This window comes from Leptopilina heterotoma, unplaced genomic scaffold, assembly GCF_015476425.1.
Source record: "Leptopilina heterotoma isolate Lh14 unplaced genomic scaffold, ASM1547642v1 Lhet_17, whole genome shotgun sequence".
Lineage (NCBI taxonomy): Eukaryota > Metazoa > Arthropoda > Insecta > Hymenoptera > Figitidae > Leptopilina > Leptopilina heterotoma.
In genome coordinates, this window is record NW_025110886.1 from 3,123,238 (window position 1) to 3,150,434 (window position 27,197).

The following is a 27,197-nucleotide window of genomic DNA, read 5'->3' on the forward strand; positions in this document are numbered from 1 at the left end:
ATATTTATAATTTTAAAAACATAAAATTTAACCACAACCCTTTCCGAAAAAATAGGAGGAGTTTCAATTTAATTTTTTATTATTCAGTAGACTCTATTTTTTCTTTTGGAGGTTGGGATTTTGTTTAACTTAACCAACGAATAAAAAAATTTCTTTCTTCAAATAGGAGGATTTTGAATCTTTTTTTTATTGGCTAATAGCAGTCTATTTTTTCGTGAAGGGTTGTTACTAAATTTTATATATTTTAAAGTTTAATATTTTCTTCATTTTCTTCTATTGAACCCACGAATAATAAATAGATTTCATTAGGGGGTTACATGGGTGTAAATGACCTGAAAACGTATGTTTTTTTAATAATTTTTTTTTCATAAAATAAATAAATTTTTTTATTTGAACACTTTGGAATCTGATAGTAAACTATTAAATGAGAAAGATATTAAATTTTTGATAAAAAATATTAAACATCAGGCCCTTAGCAAAAGTTCATCGGGCCCCTTTCAAAAAAAAATTGCTTTTGCGGTGGTCAAGATATCTTTTGACTGCTTCATCTAAAATCTAAATACAAAAAATTTTCTGTTAGTGGGTGAATACATCTTGTGATTGAACAAAGGGTTTTCAAAGAAATTAAAATTTGAATGTTTGACAGTGTCTTCTATCAAAAGTTAAAATTTTTACAACCATTAAGACCATGTAAAATCGGTTCTAATCAACAAAAAAATATTCCTTTGTTCAATCACGAGCTAAACTGATCCACTAACAGAAAATATTTGGTTTTTTGATTTTCAATGAACCGGTCAGAAGATATCGTGACCACCGCTTTTTTGGAAGGGTTCTCAAAGAACCTGTAGGTACGGCCCTGATTTTAAATATTTTTTAACGAAATTTTTACAAGTTACTCTTTTAATAGTGTACTTTAAGATATAAAAACACTCAAATAAAAAAATTTATTTATTTTATGAAAAAAAAATAATTAAACAATCATACATTGTCTGGACGGCTTGACCCATGTAACCCCTTAAGAAGGAGGAGTTTTAATTTTATTTTAATTGGTTTTAAACATATCCATTTTATCTTTTGAGGGTTGGGACTAAATTTTATATTTTTTGAAATTATAAATATTCTTCCATTTTTTCAACTGAACCAACAATTAAAAAATAGTTTTCTTTAAGAGGGAGGAGTTTAAATTTTATTTTAATTGGTCTAAATCATACATTTTTCCTTTTGGGGGTTGGAATTATATGTTTTTTTTCAAATATCAATTTTTCTCCATTTTGTTTAACTCAACCAACAAATAGAAAATTTGATTAGAGAAATTAATTTTGAAAATAGGAGGAGTATGAATCTTTTCTTTTCGGCTAATAGCAGTCTATTTTTTCGTGAGGAGTTGATACTAAATTTTTTAATTTTTAAAGTTTAATATTTTCTCCATTTTCTTCTATTGAACCCACGAATAAAAAATAGTTTTCATTAAGAGGGAGGAGTTTAAATTTTATTTTAATTGGTCTTAAACATCGATTTTATCTTTTGAGGTTTGGGACTAAATATAATTTTTTTTTAAATTATAAATATTCTTTCACTTTTTCAACTGAACCAACAAATAGAAAAATAGCTTTCTTTAAGAAGGAGGATTTTAGATTTTATTGTAATTGGTCTTAAACATTCATTTTATCTTTTGAGTGTTGGGACTAAATTTTACATTTTTTGAAGTTATAAATATTCTTCAATTTTTTTCATACCTGAACCAACAAATAAAATAAATAGCTTTCTTTAAGAGGGAGGAGTTTAGATTTTATTTTAATTGGTCTAAATCATCCATTTTTCCTTTTGGGTGTTGGAATTAATATGATTTATTTTTTAATTATTAATTTTTTCTCCATTTTTAACCAACAAATAGAAAAATTGATTTTGAAAATAGGAGGAGTTTGAATCTTTTTTTTGGCTAATAGCAGTCTATTTTTTGTGAGGGGTTGATACTAAATTTTATATATTTATCTACTTAATAATATTTTTTCCATTTTGTTCTATTGTACCCACGAATAGAAAATAACTTTCTTTAAGGTGGAGGAGTTTAAATTTGATTTTAATTGGTCTAAAACATCCATTTTTCCTTTTGGGGGTTGGGATAATGTTTTATTTTTCAAATATTAATTATTTTTTCTATTTTGTTTAACTCAACCAACAAATATAAAATTGCATTTTGAAAATAGAAGGAGTTTATTTTTATTGGCTAGAAGTCTTTTTTTTCTTAATGGGTTAAGTCTAAATGTAACTTTTAAAAATTAAATACTCACTCCCTTTTTGTACTGTTGAACCAACGAATAAAAAAATTGCTTTCTTAAAGTAGGAGGAGTTAGAATCTCATTTTAATTGTTCTAAAAAGTAAATTTTCTAATAAGTTTAAAAAAACGGGAAAAAATTGCCTAATTTATCTGTCTTACTATAATTATTTATATTTTCTGCTTTTTTATTTATAATATTTTATTAAATACTAATAATTGCACAGCCACACAAAAAAAAAGTTCTGACCTGGGGGTCTCACTATGTAGACTTTATGTTTTTTGGGTCGCTGAATCCGAATCCGAGGTCCATTTAACCCCATCAGATCAGGATTTTGACATAACCTCAAAAAACCAATATGGCGGACACATTTTTGAAAAGTTCATCGGATTCGCTTGAAATTCGTTACTCGGGGGTTTTTGGGGTCGCTGATTACGAATTTAAAGTCTAATTTCAAAAATTCAAAATGGCGGATCCAACATGGCGGACAAGTTTTTGAAAAAAATTATCGGATTCGATTGAAATTCGTTACTCTGGTGTTTTTATATGGCGGACACAGACATATTGGATCCGCCATTTTGAATTTTGAAAAACCGACATCAGATTCGTAATCAGCGACCCCAAAAACACCAGAGTAACGAATTTCAATCGAATCCGATAATTTTTTTCAAAAACTTGTCCGCCATGTTGGATCCGCCATTTTGAATTTTTGAAATTAGACTTTAAATTCGTAATCAGCGACCCCAAAAACCCCCGAGTAACGAATTTCAAGCGAATCCGATGAACTTTTCAAAAATGTGTCCGCCATATTGGTTTTTTGAGGTTATGTCAAAATCCTGATCTGATGGTGTTAAATGGACCTCGGATTCGGATTCAGCGACCCAAAAAACATAAAGTCTACATAGTGAGACCCCCAGGTCAGAACTTTTTTTTTGTGTGGCTGTGTTGTCTTTGTAACCGAGTGGGCACACTTGTTCCAAAGACGTCCTAAGGATGTCTTTTTGCGGACGTCTTTTGGACTTGTACAAAATGACGTCTTTAAGACGTCTTAATGACGTCCTATTCATGTTCTATGTCTTGGCCATTAGATGTCTTTAAAGTGTCTAAAAGACGTCTTTTTCATTCAACATTTGAAAATAGAAAAATATTTATAAATAGAAAATATTATTTACTAAGTTCAACTTGGACTTAGAAATTTATGAATGTGAAATTCATTGGAATTTTTCTAAGTTAAATTCATTTCATTGACAAGTGAGATCCTTAACTTTGTAGAGGTTCATATCTGTCTTGAACGGCTGAGGTACTCAAGGCGCAGTGTTTCAAGCCCAAGGTATCCGAGTTCGATCCCAGCTTCGTAGGAATTTTTTCATTATTTCTCCACATTCTAGAAAAAATAAAATTAAACTTAAAATAAATTTAATACAATGTTACTGAATTTCAACTTAGAAAATGTTATAAAAGAAATGTTTATTTAAGATCTGAAGGAATGTAAAAAGGACGTCCAAAAGACGTCTTTTAGACGTCCCTTTTATGTCTTTTAGACGTCCAAAAGACGTCTTTTAGACGTCCTTTCTTATGTCTTTTTGATGACTCAGAGACATTGCCATCATTGTCCCCGAATCGTCCGCGGACAAAAAGGGACGTCTTTAAGACGTCTTTTAGACGTCCCTGTGCCCACTGGGAATTGATTAAATTAAAAAAAGGTTAAGTCCAGTATACAATCATACAACTTCTAGAATTGATTTAAATAAAAATCATCTTGAAAAGTTGGTTTTCCTATTTCTTGTTTTGAATGTGATAAAACAGAAAGCAGTTTTTTGTCAATAAATATATAAGATTAAAACTCTTTCTGTTTACTCATAGCAAGAAAGTTGACTGAGAGTTTTTACCATGTATTTCGTGCTGTGTTCTTTAATAGTAATTATTGATAAATTAAGTAGGTATATTATTTATCATTTTACTTTAAATTTATTATTATTTTTTTTGAATTTAAATGATTTAAAGAAAGGTAATAAGTATCTTGCACTATAAAAATAATATTTTTTGTTTAATTTTCATGTGATAAAATACGTAAATGTCACTTCCGCCATCTGCCGTGCAAAATGCGCGGCGACATATCAAAAGCGTGTAGGTAACCGTCCTTCGCTATTTTCAGCTGCTATATACATTATTCATACTATTAAAACATCAACTTTCATTAATTATTACACTTTATAACAACAAAATTACAATTTTTCACTATTTATCTTACATTAAAAAGTCATGTCAACAACACTTTCCCCTAAAACACACACCAATTTATCAATACACATTCACTTGACATTTTCACATATTTCATCTTTTATTTCACTTATTTTACATTAATTTGTAACAAATAAGGTCATAAACGATTTATAAACACTTTTTCTACAAAACCCAATACTTACTTTATCATATTTTTGGATTTAAAACACTTTTATTGTTAACGTCAACTTTTGACGGATTCTTGACGTTTTCGCGTCAACAAAGCATCTACCCGTTTCGACAGGGTATATATTTTTTAATAATTCAATAATTAAATTAAATAATGCTTTTATTCTTCTAGACAATATTTTTTGTCCGAGCGAGTTGTACCGCAAGCATCAATCTTTTTTTTGTGTAACATTTCCTTGAGTGGCACTGAAAAATAAATTATCCATTTAAACATGATGACAGCGATTTTTAAAAGGTTTACACATATTCAGTACTACTTGCTCGCCTAAGAGCAATTCTAATTCTTTTCAGAATTTTTTATATTTGGTGGAGTATTTTCAATGTGCTGCTCTAATATCTTTGTCCTATTCCTCAAAACTCTTTTACTTTCTATTAAATTACCATTTTTGTTTTGCTGCACTGATATATTTTTATTAGGCAAAAATACACTTTTCTAGGTACATTATTACAGAGGTTTAGAGCCTTCATCAATTTCTTTTATGAAATACTCGTGAAAGAAGAGAGAATCAAATTATTATTAAAAGTAAAAAAATTGTTCGTTTAAAAATTATTTTTTAAATTAATTTGTTTAAACATTTTTCTTACAAAATATTAATTTAAATTGTTAGTAAATAATAAGCATCTCCTAAAAAATTCATTAAATTTCGTTCACTTTTCTTTAAGATATAACATTTTCAAAATTAAAAAAAAATTTTAACTTCTTAAATCCAAAATTTTACGAAATTGATTTTAGGCTTTTTATTGGCATGTATTCCACTGCAAAATTTCGAAGCCTTAACAACATCGGAGAAGTAGCGGATAACTTTGATTTGTTAGGCATAGACTAACTTATGATTAACCTATGACCCATTAAAAAAATGGGGAAATTGTTTTATTGGAATTCGTTGAAAATTATATTTATTTGGAGCTAAATATATAGAAGAATATTATGTTAATGCTTCGAAATGTTTAGAAAGATTTTTTAATGTTGAAACAATTGTACGTTCTTATTTTCAATTTTTTTAATATTAAAGAGATTTACATGAACGAACTCATTAAAATGACGTTTTTTTACTAAATTGAGCAGCGTGCAATAACAGCATCTACGCTCAGGTTGTCTTTCCCAATCAAATATCTACTTCGAATTGCGCGGTGGAGAATTGATCTGGCCAATAAAGAGACTGGTTTCTTTCTACTTCTACTTAACTCGAAGTAAATATTACGGTTGATAAAGACAGTTTGAGCGTAGCTGTTATTACTGCACGCTAAGGCTTAATTATTGTTATAACTATTGGATGTGATAATATAATTATTCATTATTAGTAAAACTATTACTAAATAAAAGTTATTTTAATCGTGCTGATTACAGTTTTAAATGTAAACTTGATTTATAAAATTTCAAACTTTGTAATCCAAACTTGCTGTTAATATTAATAATAATTATTACAGAGGATATGGAATTTAATTCCTGTGATGTGGAACGTGCGTGACGTATTAGAAAGGTAAAGAAGAGTTAAATAATCTTGTTAACAATAGTATTTAAATTTACATTTTTTATCAATTTTTTATTGTTTTTAAAAATAATTTTTTCTTTATCAATCGCGTCCGTAATGTTTTGTAAATAATATGAAGAATTATTGGAATTAAGATAAAAGCAAATATCAATTTATTGTTTGCATTTATTATATTTTGTGGAAAAACTAAAAGGGGATGTCAAAGTCGATTCGATTTTACCACTGAAGCTCAATGTAAAAAATTTTTCGACTAGGGCACCTTCTTAATGAATTATTATATAGAAAGAAACTATTTGACAATAAATACCGTGTTATGAATTTGATTAAATTTATTTTTATATCTTTTTTCTAGATGGAGAAAGTCAGTGTTCAAATATTTAAAAAAATTGAAATTTACATAAGAAAAAATTATAATCACAAATTTATAACTGCTCTTTTAAGAAAAAACACAATGTAACAATTTCTTTACGTACGTTATCAAAAGTTTTTAAAATTGTAAATTTAAAAAAAAGAAACATTGAAGAAAGTTAACCAAAAAACATTATAATTGCCATTCTTTTAGAAATAGAAGATAGTGGTTGTAACTTGGGTTACAGGTGTATGTGGCAGAGACTGCGTAAAGTTTACAATTTGAACGTAAAACAAAAACTGTCATGCGTTTACTTAAAATAATACATTCTAAAGGTGTAGCAGCTCGCAGTCTTTATAAGTTGAAAAGAAAGAGTTATTAAGTTCCTGGGCCAAACTATATCTGGCATGCTGATAACCACGACAAATTAAAAAGATTTTGTTTTCCGATATACGGTTGCATCAAAGGTTTTTCAAAGAAGGTGATGTGGATTAATGATTCAAGGACGAAGAATGACCCTACTGTTATTGGCAGTTATTTTTTAAACGCTATTAAACGCTAGAAATCAAAGAATCGAATTTTATTGGATACAATTCCGACAACATCTTAGAGATTTCTACATATATCTTTCCAGAAGTATGGAATCTAATGAATTACTCAATATATATAATCCATTACATATTGAATGTTTAAGAGGGTCATCCCGTGTGGCAGACGTTTTTTAAGAGTTTTTTGGGATTTTCTTTTTAAAAACCATGAAAACTTAGGACTTTAAAATTTTTATCATATATTTAGTTACATTTTAACAACAAATTTAAATTTTTGCAAGTAAAAATATTTTAAAGATTCCGAATTATAAAACTGAAAAGTGATGATCATAAAAACACCGTCTATCGGCGTCCACGATACTAAATAATTGGCTGAACTAAAATCAAAAGGCATTTTAATCTGTGGGGATGTGGCTATCGCTGGAACCTCTTGTCTTCTCAGTATTGTACGTGGATATTCTCAAATGTGTTAAAAGAATTCAACATATGTAAATTAAATTAAATGATATATAAAAAAATAGAATTTATGATTCTTCTTTATTGTTGCACAAAATTTAAAATAAACAATTTTACCTTTAATAAAGTGATTACATTGTTTGTTGCTTATTTTTATCTTCATATAATACTAAATTTATACCTAAAATAGTTATTTTCATATCAAGGGCGCTTCAAGGGTCCCTTTCAACCAGTACGCGCACCGATACATATGGGGCAAGATTTCTCAACTGCCTAGATCAAAAAAATCATGTTGTTGAATTTTCTCGAAACTTTGCCAAAATATTACTATTAAAATTGGAAGTGTAAATATAAATTATTATTGAATTTGATAAAATATTTTTTGAGTTACGGAGTTTCAAAATTTTGACTTTTTTGAAAATGTATTTTTTCGATTTAATATATTGACAAGTAAAATTAATCAAATTAAAAGTTTGAATAGTGATTTTTGAAGGGTTTTTCACGAGCTACAAACTAGTGGAGAGAAAACATTGTTTTCTTTTAATTTAACCTTGAAATTCAAGGTCAGATTCTTGATTTCAATATATCTCAAAATCAGGTTTTTTATTTTTTTTTTTCTATTCAGCATGTGTCATATTAAAAGAAAACCATTTTTTTTCTCATTACCAGTTCGTATCTCGTGAAAAACTCTTTAAAAAGCACTATTCACACTTTTAATTTGATTAATTTTACTTATTAATATATTAAATCGAAAAAAATATATTTTCAAAAAAGTCAAAGTTTTGAAACTTCGGAACTCAAAAAATATTTTATCTAATTCAATAATATTTCATACTTACACTTCCACTACCTAATAATAGTAACATTTTAGCAAAGTTTCGAGAAAATTCATTTTTGACTTAGGCAACTGAAAAATTTTGCCCCATATATATAGACTGCGAATGAATGGTAAGTATAAGTGCGAGTGAGATTCAATAACGTGAGTGAGTACATAACGTTACTGTAATGTTACACTACCGTCCACGAGTATCAGGAAGATTACTCGCGACTCTATGAAAAAACATGCCATCACTTTTTCAATCATATCTCGGAAATAAAAGGAAATACAAAAAAAACTTAAATACGGTTAGAAAGCTGATTAAATTTTGAGTAAAATATGAGAAAGAAATAAAAAAAATTATCAAATTTTCTCATTTTTGTCTCTTGATTTCAACTTTTTCAAAAATCTAGAAAAATTTATATAATATATTTCTAAAAACACAGAAATCTTCGTTAGAATTTCAGCTTTAAAATAAGCCTTCGAAAATTAAAAAAGATTAATCCGTCTTTGATATATCATTAAAAATGTGAAGCCGTGTTTCGACCGATTGGTGCATTGAAATTCAACTGTGACGACTCGATTGTGGCTTCGCGCGGCTGCGAATGAGAGAGAAAACAGGAACGAATTCATGCGGTTGAACGATGAACTTTTGAGTTTCTTTATATTACTCGTGAAACATCATTATTTATTATTCTCCAGCAAAAATTCGTCCCTGTTTTCTCTCTTTCGCTGCCGCGCGAAGCCAGAATCGAGTCGTCATAGTTGAATTTCAATGCAGCAATCGGTCGAAACACTGCTTCACATTTTTAATGATATATCGAAGATGGATGAACCTTTTTTAATTTTTGAAGGCTTATTTGTAAGCTGAAATTCTAACGAAGATTTCTGTGTTTTTAGAAAAATTTTATCTAAATTTTTCTAGATTTTTGAAAAAGTTGAAGTAAAGAGACAAAAATGAGAAAATTTGATAATTTTTTTTATTTCTTTCTCACTCTACAACTCAAAAGATTGTTAACGAAATGACTTCAAAAATGGCTTATTTTACGCAAAATTTAATCAGCTTTCTAACTGTATTTAAGTTTTCTTTGTATCTCCTTTTATTTCCGAGATATGATTGAAAAAGTGATGGCATGTTTTTTCATAGAGTCGCGTGTAATTATCCTGATACTCGTGGACGGTAGTGTACATTGTAATGTGACTAACATTACATAAAAACTTTTACATTCATGATTTTTTAAATCCAAGTTGAACTTAGAAAATTAAAATTACGAATGAAGATTTCGACTTTGTCAGCAAATAGTTACATATATTAGAAGTCAATTAAACTCATTAGTTTAGAGTTAGGTGTTTCATATGATAATTATTTCAATATGGTTGTCGATAAATAATAAACAATTAAAATTAATTTCTGCTTTGAAAAAATAAGCTGCATGAACGAATGCACTTTGCGTCTGTGAGGACTCGAATCCCAGTTCATAGCTGCCTGTCGCGGAACCTACGTCTATCAACGAACCTTGTCAACACAGCCTGGACGAACAAGCTTCTTATATTCTTAGAGCAAGTATATAAGCCACCATATTGAATAAGCCACGCCCCTATGTCAATTCCAAATAGCAATGCGTATTTTTAAAATTTTCAATTGCGATTAACGAAAAAACTACTGAAAATTTTTAAAAAGTGCAAAGGACTTTTCGTCTTAATTTTTTCAGTAGAATATGACCCTTTAATATGTACACCCTCGACTGGGACACCCTATATATTATTATTTAGTTACTCTGTTCAAAACTTATAACTTTTTAGAAAAAATGTTTTTTTACTTGTTTCAGATAAAAATAGAAATGCCAATCATGCCCACCATCAAGGAATTTACTGCTGCATTAGAATGTGTGTATTTCCGCTAGTTTTAATTTTAAAAAAATTTTAATTTTAAGCGACGTAGTAGTTTAGAGGTTAACCTTTAAACTGCTACGTGCTGAAAAATCACACTTAGTGCTACCCCTGGTTTGTCAGACCGCTATTCCCTTTTTTACGGTATTTTTAGTAATTTATAATTTTCTAATGACAATTATTGTAAATATTTTTTACTTTTTAACATTAAAAAGTCATTTTTATATTATTTTGATTCAATTTTTTTTATTTCTACATATGTTACAATACAAAATTTTACGAATTTAAAAAAAAAATTTTTAAAGTTGTCACCTAACACATTTTTATAAAATATGAAGTTACTGAAAAGCTCAAGCTCTTATTATACTTTGAAACCGGCAGATTAGCTCAGTCGGATAGATGCCTCGCTTGGCGGACGTTTTAGGACCAAGGGTAAGTACCCTTTGTTCGCACCCATTTGGCTTGGTATTTTTCCGGCACGTGAGATAATCTGAGCGGGAGGTTTGACGTCGAGGTATAATGATGTGCACCGTCGATTATTGTCCGGTACACACCATTAGAACTCGACTGTTGATAAACCGGTTGTACTCAGGAGAGAGGTTTTCTACAGTTTTCCCTCTTCTCTGGCGAGAAAACCCATATGTAAAAGGAATTTTCAAAATATCTAAAATTGTAGAACTTTAACCACTTAAAATATTACATTGAATTCATTTCATTCTTTTATAACTTAATTAATTTTGAGATATTATAGTTTAAAAATCATGATGTCGAGAAAAATAAGTACCGAAAATTTTATTTTTTATTTTGTGTAAATTAAAGGACCATCAGAGTGACATATTTAAGTTCTTTTTGTTTGTTCTATGTCGTGTGAGATTAGTTTACCGGCTCGATAAAATTAACGAATAATTATTTTTGGTATAGAGACCGAATTAATTTTTTTTTGTGTAGAGACCTAGTTGCTGTTAAGTGAAATATCATACCTGTCAAAAAGGGTTAGATACCTATCTTGCGTTGCTATGGATTTTTATCGCAGACTAATGGTACACCTCCTAAATCATGACTCTATCACGCCGATATGGCAACAAATTGAATCTATGACACATGAGGATGTAGTGGCGGAATTGGAACGTCATAATGTTAGTACCCGGGGATCATTTCAGATTCTTAAGGAGCGGTTACTGCGTCTGCGTAGTAGGATATTATTTGGGGAAGTAGTCTTGATTCCGTGGAACCCGGAATACGATGCGGGGGATGCTGTTCAGGTTTTTTCCATAGAAGCTTTCGGTGGGGCAATGGGTTTAGGATATGGGAAATCTCGCTCACGTAAGTTTGTGCGAAACGGTGTCAGTCACCGTGTCCGTACCAAATTCGTCGTTACCGGTTACTACAATGGCAAGTGGAATTCATACGTTGGGTGTGACAAATACTACTTGGTCAGTACCTAGTACTGGCATTTCATTACCTTATGCCGTGGCAAGCTTTTGGGGATTGAGTTCGAACGCGACCCGTTTGTCTCTTACCCCACTCCAAACGCCCCGCTCCAAACGCATTCAAAATAATTCGTTGTCGGATTTGGAGACTCGTGACCAGACAGTACATCCATTTTTGCGCCCTGGGGTGAACTGTGATTCCCATGAACCAAATTATAGACCCATTGTTACCCCAGTATCGTTGTCTAGCGGGACATTACCTAAAATTATTAATAGGCAATATTTAGGACAGTCCAGGGGCCAAGTTGGGCCAGACCAGCGCCGAGTTAGTTTTGCTGGTGTTATATAGTGATCAGCAGTTACGATACCCAAAACGTCCTGCTCGAAGCCAGTTTTCGAGTAAATTTGCACAAAGTCTAGAGAACAGGGCTTATTCGTTGCACTGTCTAAACCATCCGAAAAAATTTGAATCGCCTATTAATGCGAATCACAAATGGATTTCAGTACTGATGACTCAATATCGAGTGTAGAGAGCGAGGAAAACCCAGCCCAATATCGCCCCATATAGGCAGTAATACGGTGAATCGTCTTACTATAAAGGAAACTAAAAATGGAGACCAACCTCATAGGGTCGCTGATCTTCCTAATTTAGTTTCACAGACTCTTAATAATAAAGTAAAAATTAAATCGAATAAAACTAGTGTATTCGCGAATAATAAGGCTCGTAAAAATAAAATAGTAAAATCTTCTTTGAATATTGAAACATCAGTTGTTAACAATTCTGATAATAAATTGTTAAACCCGCCTAGTGAAATAAATAGTATACATAATAAATTGAAAAAAATCTCTGATCAAGATATTAATTTTAAACTCGAATCGGTTGATACTGATCCGCATAAAATAAATAATCCCATAATAGCTTGTCAGTTCGGACATGAGGGAAATAAAATTAATAAATTAGGTGGTAATAGTACCCATTCAAGACCTTACATAAATATTAGAATAGGAAATTCGGAAATTAAAGCACTAGTTGATACGGGTACAGCTAGAACTTATTTACGTCCGGTAGGAGCATCTCTATTGTTCATTCGAATATTTATAAAATAAATAATGACAAACAAAGTAGAGTTTTATTAGCGAACGGTACTAATGAGCCTATTACTGATGAAAGTTTATTGCCAATAAGCTTCGCGGGAATAACTAATAAAATAAATGTTCGAATAGTTCGAAAATTATCCGAATATTGTATATTAGGTATGGATTTCTTGCGAACATTCGGAATAATAATCGATATTAATAATCGGAAATTGTGGGCATCAGATAAGCCAGTTGTTAAGGTAGATTTTGGTCAAACCGAACCGAATAATGATGATTCGTGTGCAGGATTAGTTGAATTAACCAACAAAGAAAGAAAACATCTTGAGACACTTTTAAAAAGAATCATTCCTCCAGTCCCAGATAAACTGCCCCCAGTTGAATTGGTAGAACCTGTAATAAATACAGGTGATAATGCCCCAATTTGTCAGAAAAATTATCGCATGTGGCCTAAAGAATGCGAGGAGTTTATTAAATTAGTTAAAGAACTCATTAAAATAAGAGTTTTAGAAACACCAGATAGTGATTGGTGTAATGCGGTTGTCATGGCTCGTAAGCTGGGTGGTATCTACTGGCTCTGCATTAATTTTAGAGTGGTGAATAATGTAACAGTTAAAGATTTCTATGCTTCACCGTTCATGGCAGAGATTTTGGATAAACTTAGCTCTGCTAAGTATATTTCCAAATTAGGATATCATCAAATACCGCTTAGCGAAGAAAGTAAGGTAAAAACTGCTTTTTTATGCCAAGATTCGAATATTTAGATGACCTGATAATCGCAAAAGAAACGTATGAGGAGCATTTAGTATGGTTAGAACGAGTGATTAATAAATTGTAAAAATCTGGTTTAACGCTTAATCCGGATAAATGTAATTTCTGTTTACCTGAGGCAAAATACTTAAGCTTTGTAGTAAATCATAAAGGTTTATCAGTCGATGATGATAAAGGTCACCCCATATTAAATTTTCCTCAACCGAAAACGTTGCATCAACTTCGCCGGTTCATTGGAATCACTTCTTGGTATAGAAGATTCATTATAAATTACGCTCGAATATGTGAGCCACTAACGCGTTTAACTAAAAAAACAACCTTTTAAATCGACCGACGAACAAAACATTGCATGACATTTCGGACGCGCTTTCTCGAATGTTTGAAGATTCGGATGAAAATAAAGTCGCGGCCATTGAAGCTATTAATGATAACTGGTATAATAGGCGTTGCGAATCGGTATTAAATGAACCACACAAAAATCACGAGTGGAAAATAGTAAATGATAGGTTGTATAGGTATCGAAATAATCCCTTGCTTGAGGATCTCATGGATGATTATAATGCATGGAAGTTGGTAGTCCTTAAAGATGACCAACTCTTAATTATGCAGGAGGCACATGAAAATCCTCAGTTAGGTCATTTAGGTGGTCAAAAGACCTATGACAGACTTTCAATAAGATATTTCTGGCCCGGGATGTTTAAAGATGTGGAGAAATGCGTGCGTACTTGTAATTACCTGTCAAATAAATAAAACTGAACAATCATTGAGTTGCAGTGCCGTATATTTTGTTACTTATAAGGGCAAAGTGAAAACTATGACTAAAAATTTTACACATACTAATCCTGAATTATTTTAATTATTAAAAGTGAATATTAAATTAATATATGAATATTTAATTAATATTAAATTAAAATTTATCAATTGATAACTTAATGTTAATTATTATTATTATTTGAAACAATTATTATAATTATTATAATATTATTTAATTAAGTGAACACGGTAATAAATAAAGATAAACTGAATATTGTGTAAAGATTGATTCAAGCTTGAATCAAGATTAGATGTTTGAGCTTCACTCATAAAGATTGACCGAGTCTTGAATCGAGCATGGGACGAGCATTGGGCCCAATGTTGAACCAATATTGAACTAATATTGAGTGACAGTGATGTAAAGACTGCTTCTACTGTGGGTTACCCACACTGAGCGTTCAAGACTCAATCAAGCTTTAATTTATCGTCAGCATTGGTCTTTCGCGCCTGGGTAAATATTTCTTTAAAAATGAAGTTATTTGTATTTTTGAATAATTTTTCAATTAAGAAAATTCGTAAATAAAAGTAATAGAATTTTTTTGTGCACCTATGGGAGCGTTCACAAATGATGTCACGCTTTTGGGGGTAGGGGGGGGGTCTTACTGAACGTGACACAATGTATTTTTCTCATGTGAAATTGCAAAAATTGCGTAACAGGGGGAGGGGGGGTCTAAAATCTCCAAAAATTGCGTGACATCATGTGTGAACGCTCCCTATCTAATAATTTTTAGAGTGAATCAAAATATTCTTTAAATTAATGATCAGGAAAAAAGAAATTCTTTGTAGAAATCAAAGAAAAATAAAATTAAATATTTGTGGCAACCTAGTTGTAGCAAGTATTGAAAAATTCAAAATTATTTAAAAATGAAAAATCTTTTAGTTTTATTCTCAAAAATTTTGAAATTTTATTAAGTAGTTTGTTTATACAATGCAACCAAAATAATATACCTCTTAAGGTAGTATTCTGGTCTATTTTTCCAAATAGGATAAAAAAGAAATTTTAACACTTTTAGTATTTACTTTTGTTGCAAATTGTTTATTAATGTTTAAAGAATACAGAAAAAGATTAGGAAAAAAAATTAAAATTTTTTTAAAGTTATAAACTGGTGAAGTGGATGTTGAAAAAAAGAAATTGCGAACTGGTTGACAGTGTGGAGACTTTTGTAATGCTCTAAAACAAAAAACCCAAAAAATTCTTGGATTATTACAGGCTTCGCTATGATCGGTACATTGTAAAAGAGAAAAAAAAATTTGTTTAGCAAAATAGCGACGATTTAAAAAAAAGATGTGTTTTTTGACAATTTTGAATTTTTTAAAAATAAAAAAATGTATTTTTTAAAATCTAAAGTTCCGATCATAAAGTGGTATACAAAGAACATTTCTGCAAAATTTGAAGTAAATCGGTTGAGTAGATTTTGAGTTCTTATGTCAACCAGAATTTTTTTCAGTTATAAACTTCAACAGTTTATAACTTTTAAAATTTTGTATTATTTTTTCTGTATTCTTTAAATATTAATAGACAATTTGGAAAAAAATTAATATTAAAAATATTAATCAAAAAATTATCATAAAAATAAAATTATTTACATTAATAATTTAAATTATTTACTTTCTGAATTCTGATTCATGTTCACATCAGAATTAAAGTCATGTTATTTAATGTGATATATTTTTCTAAAATAAAATATATAGGATAAGTGAATAACATATCTTTAATGGGTTAATACACATATCATAATATGTTTTTCATAGTGAAATAAAAAATATGATATGCGCGCAAAGTTTGCTAGTTTGTTAATAAACAACGAGTCTGGTATGTCATTGGCAGGGGTTGACAGTTCTGGCAGTCATATTTTTATGAATTTTAGGCATAAAGGTTTAATATCAAGTAGGTCTTGCACTTTGAAATATGGAAATAAATTTTCTACATATTAAACTGTATTATATGGATTTTACTATTATTGAAATTTTTTTTCAAATTAAGTAAAACTTGATATAGAATTTTAAAGTTTAACATTCAAGAACGAAATATTCGTAATGGGCCAGATAAAATAATTATAATTTTCTTTTTTACAATAAACACTTATGCAAAATTGATTACACCATGACGCACAAAGAAAAGTAATTTTTTAACAAATTATTAGCAATTTAAATTTTTTTTACGTAATTTGTTTTCACTAACCAAAATTCCCTAAGCAAAAAAAAAAAAAAAAAACCAATCGCAATTATATTTTACATAATACTGTACCGAGACGATAGTTTCTTGTTTACAAAACCTAAAAGCCATGAGAACAAATCTTTTATCTGTTTTACTAAAATAACTGTTTTTGACGATTTTCTTGTCATTTTTTCACTTTTTTTAGGAGGTGTTTATTACTTAATAATAACAGTTAAAAAACTGTATAAATTTTTTTCTAACTGTCAAGGGTTACAGAAGAAGGGAAGCATATGTTTTTTTTTCTTTGTTGAATCGTAAATAATTTAATCGTTTCATTCAATTTCGTAGGTGCGGGCAAGATGGGGTAGGGGAGAGTGGGGCAAGACGGGGTTCACAAATTAAGCAAAAAAAAGAGAAATAAGAGAAGTTAAGAAAACTACTAAAATCAAGACTGAATAAAATAAGAGTGACCAAAAAGAAAAAAGCTTGTCAGGTTAAATCATCAATTAGCGATGGTAAAGATGCAAGATGGGCAAAATGGGGAGATTTTCAATTTTTTCAATATTATTAATTATAAGCTTTTTTAAGAAACAGATGGCCTTTGTACGCCTTTTTTACGGAAGACTGATTCCCAAAGATGATAATTAAAAATAATAATAAAGTATATATTCGATAATTTTCGTTTTTTTGCGCTTTAAACCTTAAGTACCCCGTCTTGCGCCACTCTCCCCTACACCATGACGATTCTGTGTATTCCCTGTGCAACTTTTCTGGTTTTAACATACAGAAAACAAAAAAATTTGTTAAATTAGTTTCTCTCTTAGTAATACATTTTAGAAGTTTAATTGAGGCCTTGGATCCAATAACTCGCCCGACGCTCGGAGGAACGCGCAACTGCCAGTCAGTGAGCAGTGAGCGCCTCTGGGCCAATCACTGCTAGCCGACTGGTATTAGCGCGTTCCTCCGAGCGTCGGGTGAGTTATTTGATTTTTTATGTAAATTATGCAATTTTACAAAGTGTTTTTCTCAATTCTACTAACTTAGACAACAAGAAAATGTTAATATTCATTATATTTATTATTATAGTTTAATACAAAAATTATATTTTATATACAAAATGGTAGTGGGCACTGATTAGACCATGACGTTTTGGCACCCTAAAACAGATTTTTAAGCAAAATTATAAACTTTAAAATGAAAACGACAATAGACTTTTATTTGTTATCATGAAAATAAGTTATCCATGTTGAATTTATTACAATATATGAAACTGATTTCTTAAAAAACACGAAGAACATTAAATTCTGCGCTACGTGGAGAATCACCCTTATACTTATTATTACAATAACTATTAGATTAGGTTATTAAGTCCAAAAACAAAAATCATTCAGCTATTATGACCTATCAAGTTAAAAATTCTGGTAAATGATGTACACTACCGTCGTAAATAAATTCAATTAAATTAAAGTCGACAGATAATCAATAAATAGTATTAAGTTATCATTTGAAAGCAGGTTTAAAGAGTTATTTTAATTTTAATTTACTTATGTAATATACTATTTTAAATAGGATGAAATTACATGAAAATATATATCGTTTCTTGACCCAGTCTAATGGATATACACTACCGGTCAAAAGTTTGGGTTCACCTCATTATTTGCAAAAAATGTCACCAAAATCAAAGTTTTACTTAGTCATTGTTATTTATTAGCATAATTTATGATTAGGATTAGCAAATCTATCATTAATGTTCAAAATATGTGGACTTTTACAGATACTTTGCATTATTACATTATATTTTTGATTCCTCAAAATACCCGCCTTTCGCTCGTACTACAGCAGCGCATACTCTAGGCATCCTTTCGATGAGTTTACCCAATGTTTCCGTTGAGAGTCGATTCCAACAAGTTTGTAAAAACTCCCAAAGCTGATTTGAATTGGTTGGTTGCATTTTTCTTACTTCTCTGTCCAATTCGTCCCATAACAATTCAATGGGGTTACAGTCAGGAGACTGAGGAGGCCATTCCATATATTTTAGTTGTTTCTGCTTTTCTTTGGTTGCTATATAATTCCGGCAGAGTTTGGACGTGTGTTTAGGATCGTTATCCTGTTGGAAAACGAATCCAGCACCCACAATTCTTTTCCCGCTTGGAAAAGCGTGTCGTTGGAGAATGTTATGGTACAGTTTCTTGTCCATAATGCCATTGATTTTAACAATATCTCCAACTTTTTTACCAGCAAAACATCCCCAGATCATGATTGACCCTCCACCATGCTTGACTGTTGGAATAACACATTGATTGATCATGCGTTCACCAACCAAACGACGCACATATTTTCGACGTCGTTCGTTAAACATTTCAAATTTCGATTCATCAGTAAACAACACTTTGGACCATTGTTCAACTGTCCAATCCTTATGTTTTTTTGCCCAATTCAATCTTTTAACTTTGTTTTGTTTTCGTAGAAGTGGTTTTTTGGCTGCAATACATCCTTTCAAGCCGTAATCACGCAGACGTCGCTGTACCGTTGAAACAGATACTTGTGTTTCCCGTGTAGAATTGAGTTGTTCACGAATTTCGGGAGCTGTACGAGTACGATTTCTTTTGCTTTCAACACAGATGAACTTGTCCTCTTGTTTTGAAGTTGCTTTAGGCCTTCCAGAACGATTACGACTCTGATTGCACCCTGTTTCGCGTTTTCTTTGCAACGTTCGCATTACTGCATTTTGAGAAACATTCATTTTTGAAGCAATTTTTCGCGTTGAATAACCCTCATCGTATAATGCAGTTATAACTGCACGTGTTTCTAAACTAAGCTCTGCTTTTCGACCCATTTCTCTATAATAGAAAGATAAAATATGCACTTTTTACAATTTTCAATGATACGCTAATGCTTTGATTTCTGACTTCAATTTACGTGAAAATTCCTTATGGGCTTTTCGATATTGATGACAAAATGTGTCTTACTTACCTTTTTGTACTTAATAATCACAAAAGACAGTAGACCATATAACTTATCTAATGAACATTCGCAAAACACATATGTTACGCACGGTATGCACTGAGCGCGTCAAAACAATGGTATCTGTCGTGATACGTTTAAACTTGATTTTTACACCGCCACATCGCACCAAACCCTTAAAACGCACTAATAAGGATCATATTTTGAGTCGAGACTCATATATCACACTTGCTTAATAGAAAAAAGGGAGGAACCGACGAAATTGCTCAAAATTAATAAATGTATCAAGTGAACCCAAACTTTTGACCGGTAGTGTATTTATCTCTTAATTTAGGTACAGGGATGTTACAGCGGACACTAATGAAAAAGCAGGTGTAGGGAAGATCAGGGTTAATAACTTTTTAATTAGCCAAGCACGTTTCGCACGCGGCACGATCACACGAATGAAGCAGGCATCTAACAGGTAATTAAAATAACCGATTGCTCATTCCCCATGGCGCATATAAAGAGATATCTTGCGCGATAGTTCTGAGACATTCTGTGGTTGAATGAGGTAAAAACAGAGGAATGTTGTACAGACATACCTTATTTTTTTCTATCACAAGCCGCTTTTAAAATAATCTTGTTGGTTTGTCCTGTCCACCCAGCAACCATTCACAACCATAAATTAAGATTCAATTTCAATCTTAAACTTCATTTTCCTCTTTAATATATGAAGCGTCATGCATAATTGATTCTTTTCATAGGACTTATGAAATCAAATTTTGCCCTATCATTATCGTTTTATCATAATTGTTTCTCCGCTGTTATTCTATAAAGTTAAGAATTTATTTTATAATATAATTATGGTGATTATATTTTCATGGTGATTCATAATATTCTATATTCAAATCTAGTCCGTATATTCAACTGCTTATATACATTTAATAATATAGTTTTTTCTACTTGATAGCAATTGCTTACAAATAATAAACTTTATTTCAAAAATTCTATTAAAACGGACAGAAAACTTAAAGGAGATTGGCGTATTGTGGGTCACACTTTTTCTTAACTTAATGTTACACAAAATTTTTTTTTCAAATTTCTAATTTTTCGTGTTAGTAGGAGATATAACCTAACATAAATCATAACAAGTTTCTTAAAATTATCACTTACCTAAAAAACTTTGAGTTTTACCAAAAAATGCATTTTTATAATTCTTAGAAATGTTATAATTAATAGTTTTAAATTAAAAAAGAAAAATTAGAAAATGAAATTAATCAAAATCACAATTTGTTCAAGTAAAATAGGCTCTATTATAGAGCTATTATAGATATATTTTCGCCTAGTTCAAATGTCGAATATTCGACATTCGAGTTACTACAAAATTCGAACCGAACCGAGTTCTGTTCGGTTTTGGAACGCTAAAATGTCGAATTCTAAAATTCGATTTTTCAGTCGCCTAGTTCGAATGTTGAATATTCGACATTTCGACGTCCTAAAACCGAACACAACTCGGTTCGGTTTAAATTTTGCACAGCTCTACTCTATTAGTTACACATTTTATGTTGACAGCTCTATCGCATGCTTCGCAATTAATAAAATTGTTTTTAAATAAAATACAGTGTATATTCTACACGATTATTTCGTATATTTAAGTACACTGAGAGAAATGTACTGGTACAATATTGTGAATATTAAGTATTTATTTTGGTTTAACATTTTTTTAGATGATAAACTAATAATTTAGAAGGCATCGCAAGCAATATAAACAACGATTACAGTCCAAAAAGTCCAAGTTGAAATGTCAAAAGAAAAAAAATCCAAAGATGAAATAATCCAATGTCTGGACAGTCCAAAACTAAAAATTTCTATTTAAAAATAATACACAAAAGTTTAGTTTATTGATATTTAACCAGTTTTATGAAGACAGAAATGAGGATTATGATTAACAAATATTTCAAGCCTGGTAAAAGTATCAAAATTTAAAAAATGTAGATAGTGTTCAAGTGCTTTCATGTAAGACATATGCCGATCTTCTGCAATGTAAATTTGATATCGTGAAACAATTATCCATTTTAGAAAAAATAGTGGCACACAAATTTAAAAATTTTAAATAACAAAATAAATTTCTTTAACAACACGAAAATTTAAATGTAAACAGCACGAAAAATTTTGTGCAACTAAGGTTACATGTAAAACAACTTCATTAATATTAATTATTATTTAAATTAAATTATTTTGGACTTTTGAAACATTTTGGACTTTTTAATTATTGGACTTTTTGTAATTTTATTGTTTCAGTTATTAGAATCGATTAGTTTACCTGCTCAGTAGTAAACTGTATCTGATTACGGTCCAATAGAGGTGGTGTTTTAGGCACAGTACCAATTCTATCAAGGAATGGAATTGCGTCTCTATACCTTCGATCGTCAATTAGATGTCTTCAGGTTTAATCCATCTGCGAATGCCATTAACATCTTTTTGGAACTATATTTTCAACTACGAACTGTTGCATTAATGTTTTCTAACTGTTGAAATTGCTGGTCGTGTAGCTTGTTTTGAAGAATAATTAAACATTACACGTAGTAATTCATCCAGATGTTCATTGCAACAAACGTTGTTAACTGTAATAAATATATTTTGCTTAACAAAAATGTTTACCGCGGAGAGGGGGGAGTAAGGAAATCAACACAATAATTACACTGTCACTGAATTTAGATTTTACACAAAATAATTTTTATTCAATAATTTTTACATTAAATTTTACTTTTAACAATTAGGGGAGACTGGGGTAAACCCGCGCACAGGGTAAACCCGCTCACTAGCGATTTGACGCTATGAACTCAACTTAAGATGGAAATATTGGTACTGTGAATAGTACTTAACATTCAACTTATATTAACGAACTTTCGTTTAGTTTCATAAATTCAACATAGAATCAGAGACGATCAAATGTTTTTAGAGGTGTCAGAAAAAAAACGTATTTTGGATTTTTAAGTTTTTCGATCATTATTTTTGAGTATTAATTTATCTGGCAAATTTTTTTTGTTGCCATTGGATGTCCTTCTTCGAAGTACATATATAGTTTTGTCTTATTTTAAAAAGATTTAATTAAATTTTTTCTGAAATGTGAGAAATACACTCGGGGTAAAGCCGCACACTTAGTTTTAAATTTAAAATTTAGAATAAAATAATTTTACGTATTATATTTCAACAATAACACAATTTATGACTTATTAAAACCAAAATTGTAACTACATTTCACTTTCTCTTAATAAAATATAACACTATTTAAATCCATAGTTGTAATTTATGAAATCTATGTTCATTATTTATTAAACCAATTTGTTGTTTATAGAATTGTTTATATAACTCATAAATTATCAATAATAAATCATACCTAAGACGGGAATAAGAAGAACTTTAATATTTAAAAAATAAAACTGTTTCGTCTTGAAAAGATAAACTAAGCGGGTTTACCCTGGAAAATTGTGATTTCGAAATTTGGTATATGTTTATTAAAAAGTTTCTCTAAGTAAAACTAAAAAAGATAAATCAAAAACTCTTTTTTATTTTTTTAGTAGAAATCATAAGCTTTCAAATGATATAAATTAACTTAGATTAGAGAATAAGTTCCTAGATTTTAGCCGATTTGAAAAAAAGTGAGCGGGTTTACCCCAGTCTCCCCTATTATATTCGGCAGAAGGCTGAATTTTCAAATTAATTTACCGCATGACAAAGGCGGTGACAAGCATCACTTTTCACAATTTTCGAATAATATTAATTATTGCCAATCTGGCGAGAAACAATAAGTTAATTTTACTAGGACTCATCGTCAATACGTCGACGACCCCGTATAGCGCCTCGTCCAGACATGGTACCAAACTTTAAATTTAATTTTATTTTTAATTTTTTTCACTGGCCTGATGCGCCCGCTATGTACTATCAAAATAAGAATGAATAAAAAAGGCCGTGTGTCTGGCTACGAGAGCGACGCAACACACGCGCTTTTTTTTAGTTTTCTAAGGTGAGTCCCCGGCGTACTATGTTTTAACTTTACTTTCTACTCTTATCCGCGCGAGGCAAGATATTCGCCGCCGGTATTGCAGAGCGCCCACTTATTAGTCGCTGTCGTTTACTCCGCGTCGCTTTTTAATTCAAAATGTCCGCAGTCAGTGTTTTGACAGGTTCAAAACAAAGTGATCATTGTCTTCCTGGTGCTCTTGAATATTCGGGAATCACGTCCAAATATATACACCAGGAAGCACTTCCCCTGATGACTTCGGACGATTAAATAGTTTCGAAGCAAGTTATATACGCATTTGCTCCACTACCACTCTCTAGATTTTGGAATCAATATCTTCCTCCGTAAATGATGATGCCTCTGAAGGAAATCTTCCCCTAGTCCAAAGACTTCTAGCTACTGTAAGGAGTTCAACTTCTTCCTCTTCTGCCCAAATCTGCCAAATCACTCCGATTAATACGAATAAGAACGATTTTTCGATTTTCTGCGCCGAGAGGGTTCATTAATTGTATCCGGATTTCTTTCGATTTCTAGATTAACTTCCGGATTCGAATTTTCTACTTCAGGTTCAGGATCTGACCAAACTATCTCCGACAGTCCTCGATCTAACCTTCGTTCATCTTCCGAATCAGACGATTCCAGATCTTCCTCGATCGCGTAATATGGCTGAAGATGAGAAGCATGATATCTTCCTGCTAACCGACCTTCAGTCGAAGACAATTCATAAACATTCGGCGAGACTATCTTTACAACCATGAGCGGGCCATGAAATGATGGAGCTAATTTACTAACGAACCTATCCTGCCTACAAGACAACGCATGTAGATGTTTCTTAACTAAATCACCTATTTCGAAGTGTAAATCTCTCGACCCACGAATGCTTGATCCTGATTTTGACAAATTTATTCTCTTAAATCATTTAATCGAGTTATACGAGTTGTCCATTTAACTATATCAGCGGCTAGCAACTCGTTAACCCCCTCCACAAGACGACGCATAACCTTAAGGGCACTGGCTCTCTGCCAAAATTGAGAAACCACTATCCGAATGTAACCCGGTAAGAAGGCTTGAATAAGAAGGTATTAAAAATTATTTCACCATCAATAAAAAGACGAAAATTTTAAATACTTCTGAATTCCTTTTTTGTCCGCTAAATTTAAAACTTCTATTAAGTCAAATTCTACTATAAAATGAATCCTTTTCAATGCCCAAAGTTTACAATATTAGAATGAATACTTTTTAATCACTTAAAGTGGAATAAATTTGTGATCTATCTAATGCCTTTTAATTCCTTGTAAATCAAATGCTTGCTGGTGACAAAACAAAAATTGACCAATCAAAATCCAAGTTACTTGAGAAAAGAATGAAAAAAGAAAAGAAAATGGCTCTGTTCATTGACAGTTGTAATGTGCTTGACTTTGTAACTGGTGATAAATGGCGTCAACTGCGACTGTCCACGTGCATATAATCGGGTGCAAATTACCAAAGTGCAAATAAAATCCCACATAGCACCGAGAATTTCTCTAAACTAGACAGGATCTCGCCCAGTGAGGTTATAAATATTGCGTGGTAAAAGTCATGGAGAATGTGAGGTTATTTAAATGTCCGTATAATAAGGAAATATTGAATATCAAACTTGAGCAAAAATTTTACTGTGAATAATAACTTGACATGTTCAGGCAATATTGTATCAATGTTGCATGCAATATTCGCCCAATTATTAAATTTTCGTCTGCTAATATAAACTGAGCGATTTCCTGTCAAGTTTCAAGAAATTTTTGGTGCTGTGTGATTTTTATGTAAATCACGTATAATGTAAAACTTTTATTAAAACTTTATTTAATTTTAATTATTACTTTCCTTTATTTCACTTACTCATAAAAAATTGACTTCCTGAGCATCACATTTTCCATAAATACCTATATTTAAAATTGAAACCTTTCTACACCTAACCTAAAATTATGTGCTTTTTAATTCCTTTCTTATACCTTTGTTCCCTTGGTCAACGTTTATGTGACGATATTAAAGGGAATTAAAAATCTTTTATTTGTATACTTTTATTGGGAATTCGAAACTCAGGACAAAAAAGGAATTAAAAGGAATTCAATTTTTTCAATACTTTTTAATGCAAGCCTTTCTACCGGGAATACATGAGGTGTACCTCATCATTCGTTGGTGGACACATTTCCTAATACATTTTTCCCAATAGTTAAAATTCCCAATTTTTCTTTTTCCCAACAGTTAAAATTTCCAATCTTTCTTTTTCCCATAGTCAATTTTTCCCAACCTATTTTTTTCCCAAAGTATTGTTTTTTAAAAGTTTTCGTTTTTTCAGTCTATTGTTTTCACCATGAAGGAGTATAAGGAGACATATCTCCAATGGGAAAATTTCCTGATATTGACTGTACTTCTCTGCAGTAAAATCGACAGGCACGCGAAAAGTAATAGCCTCATGTTCACTGATAACAGCGCCGCCAAACGGGAGAAATAAGTGCAATTTTACATTTTAAGTATTTTTATCTTTGACAGCTGATTGATATTTAAGGTTAAGAGGATCCTCTGAGTGTTGTATTGTAAAATAGATGAACAGAATTAAATTGTTTTATACGTTATATAAATAGAAAGGACTTCAAATAAACAGCCAAACATTCTTTGCATTAAATTCATAAATGTCTGTTGATAAAAGTATAAAAACTTTTACCCTTACAAAATAGTATATTAAATAAACTTATCATTCTCGGTGCTTTGAAAAAACACTTTTTTCAGAAGCATTTTTATTTGCTTTATAACTAGACATGCAATTTTTTATAAAACAATTCATATAACTATTATTTTATTGTTATTATCAACTTGGTACATAACCAAAAAACTACGTAAACAAAACTTTTATCATGGACAGCATGGAGGGTATATATTTTCTCCTGTAGGGGCGCTAATATCAGTGAACAAATTTCCGGTATGCCAATTTTCGTGCATGGCGATTTTACGCAGTCAAGTACAGTCAATAGGGAAACATATACATACTTCTCCTTATACTCCTTCATGGTTTTCACAACCTTGAATCTTTCAACTAGCCAACTTCGTATTACACTTGGTAATCTTATGTATTTCGTCTTGTCAATCTGCGTCAAAATTGCCTAGTCTTTTTCAATTTAAATTCAATTAAGTTTCTAAATTAATAGTTAATCATGGCTGAGTTAATAAAAACGAGGGAAAAAGGATATTTTTACACGTTGAGGGATTTTTGTATCATAAACATTCAAAAAAATGGACGCATTTTCTGGAGGTGTCGACGATATCCGGCATGTGCGGCTCGTGCTATTACTGAATCTAACGGAAATGAAATTAATGTTATAAAAGGGCCTGAAAAATCAAAGCACGAAAATCATGCAGCAAATTATGAGGAAGTGAATGCAGAAAAATTAGTGTCATCATTAAAAAAAGGGCTGCCGAACACCCGGAAGCTCCTCCTGCTCAACTGTTACGGATGGCGTTGCACACAGTTTCGTCTGGTATTTTGTCACAAGTTCCAAATCGAGAAAATCTTACTAAGCAATTGCGGCGTGAACGTTTGAAAAATATGCCGTCAAATCGAAATATGAAAATTATGTGAAATGACTTTTCGATAATAGGAATTTCGATGTTTTGAATATTATGA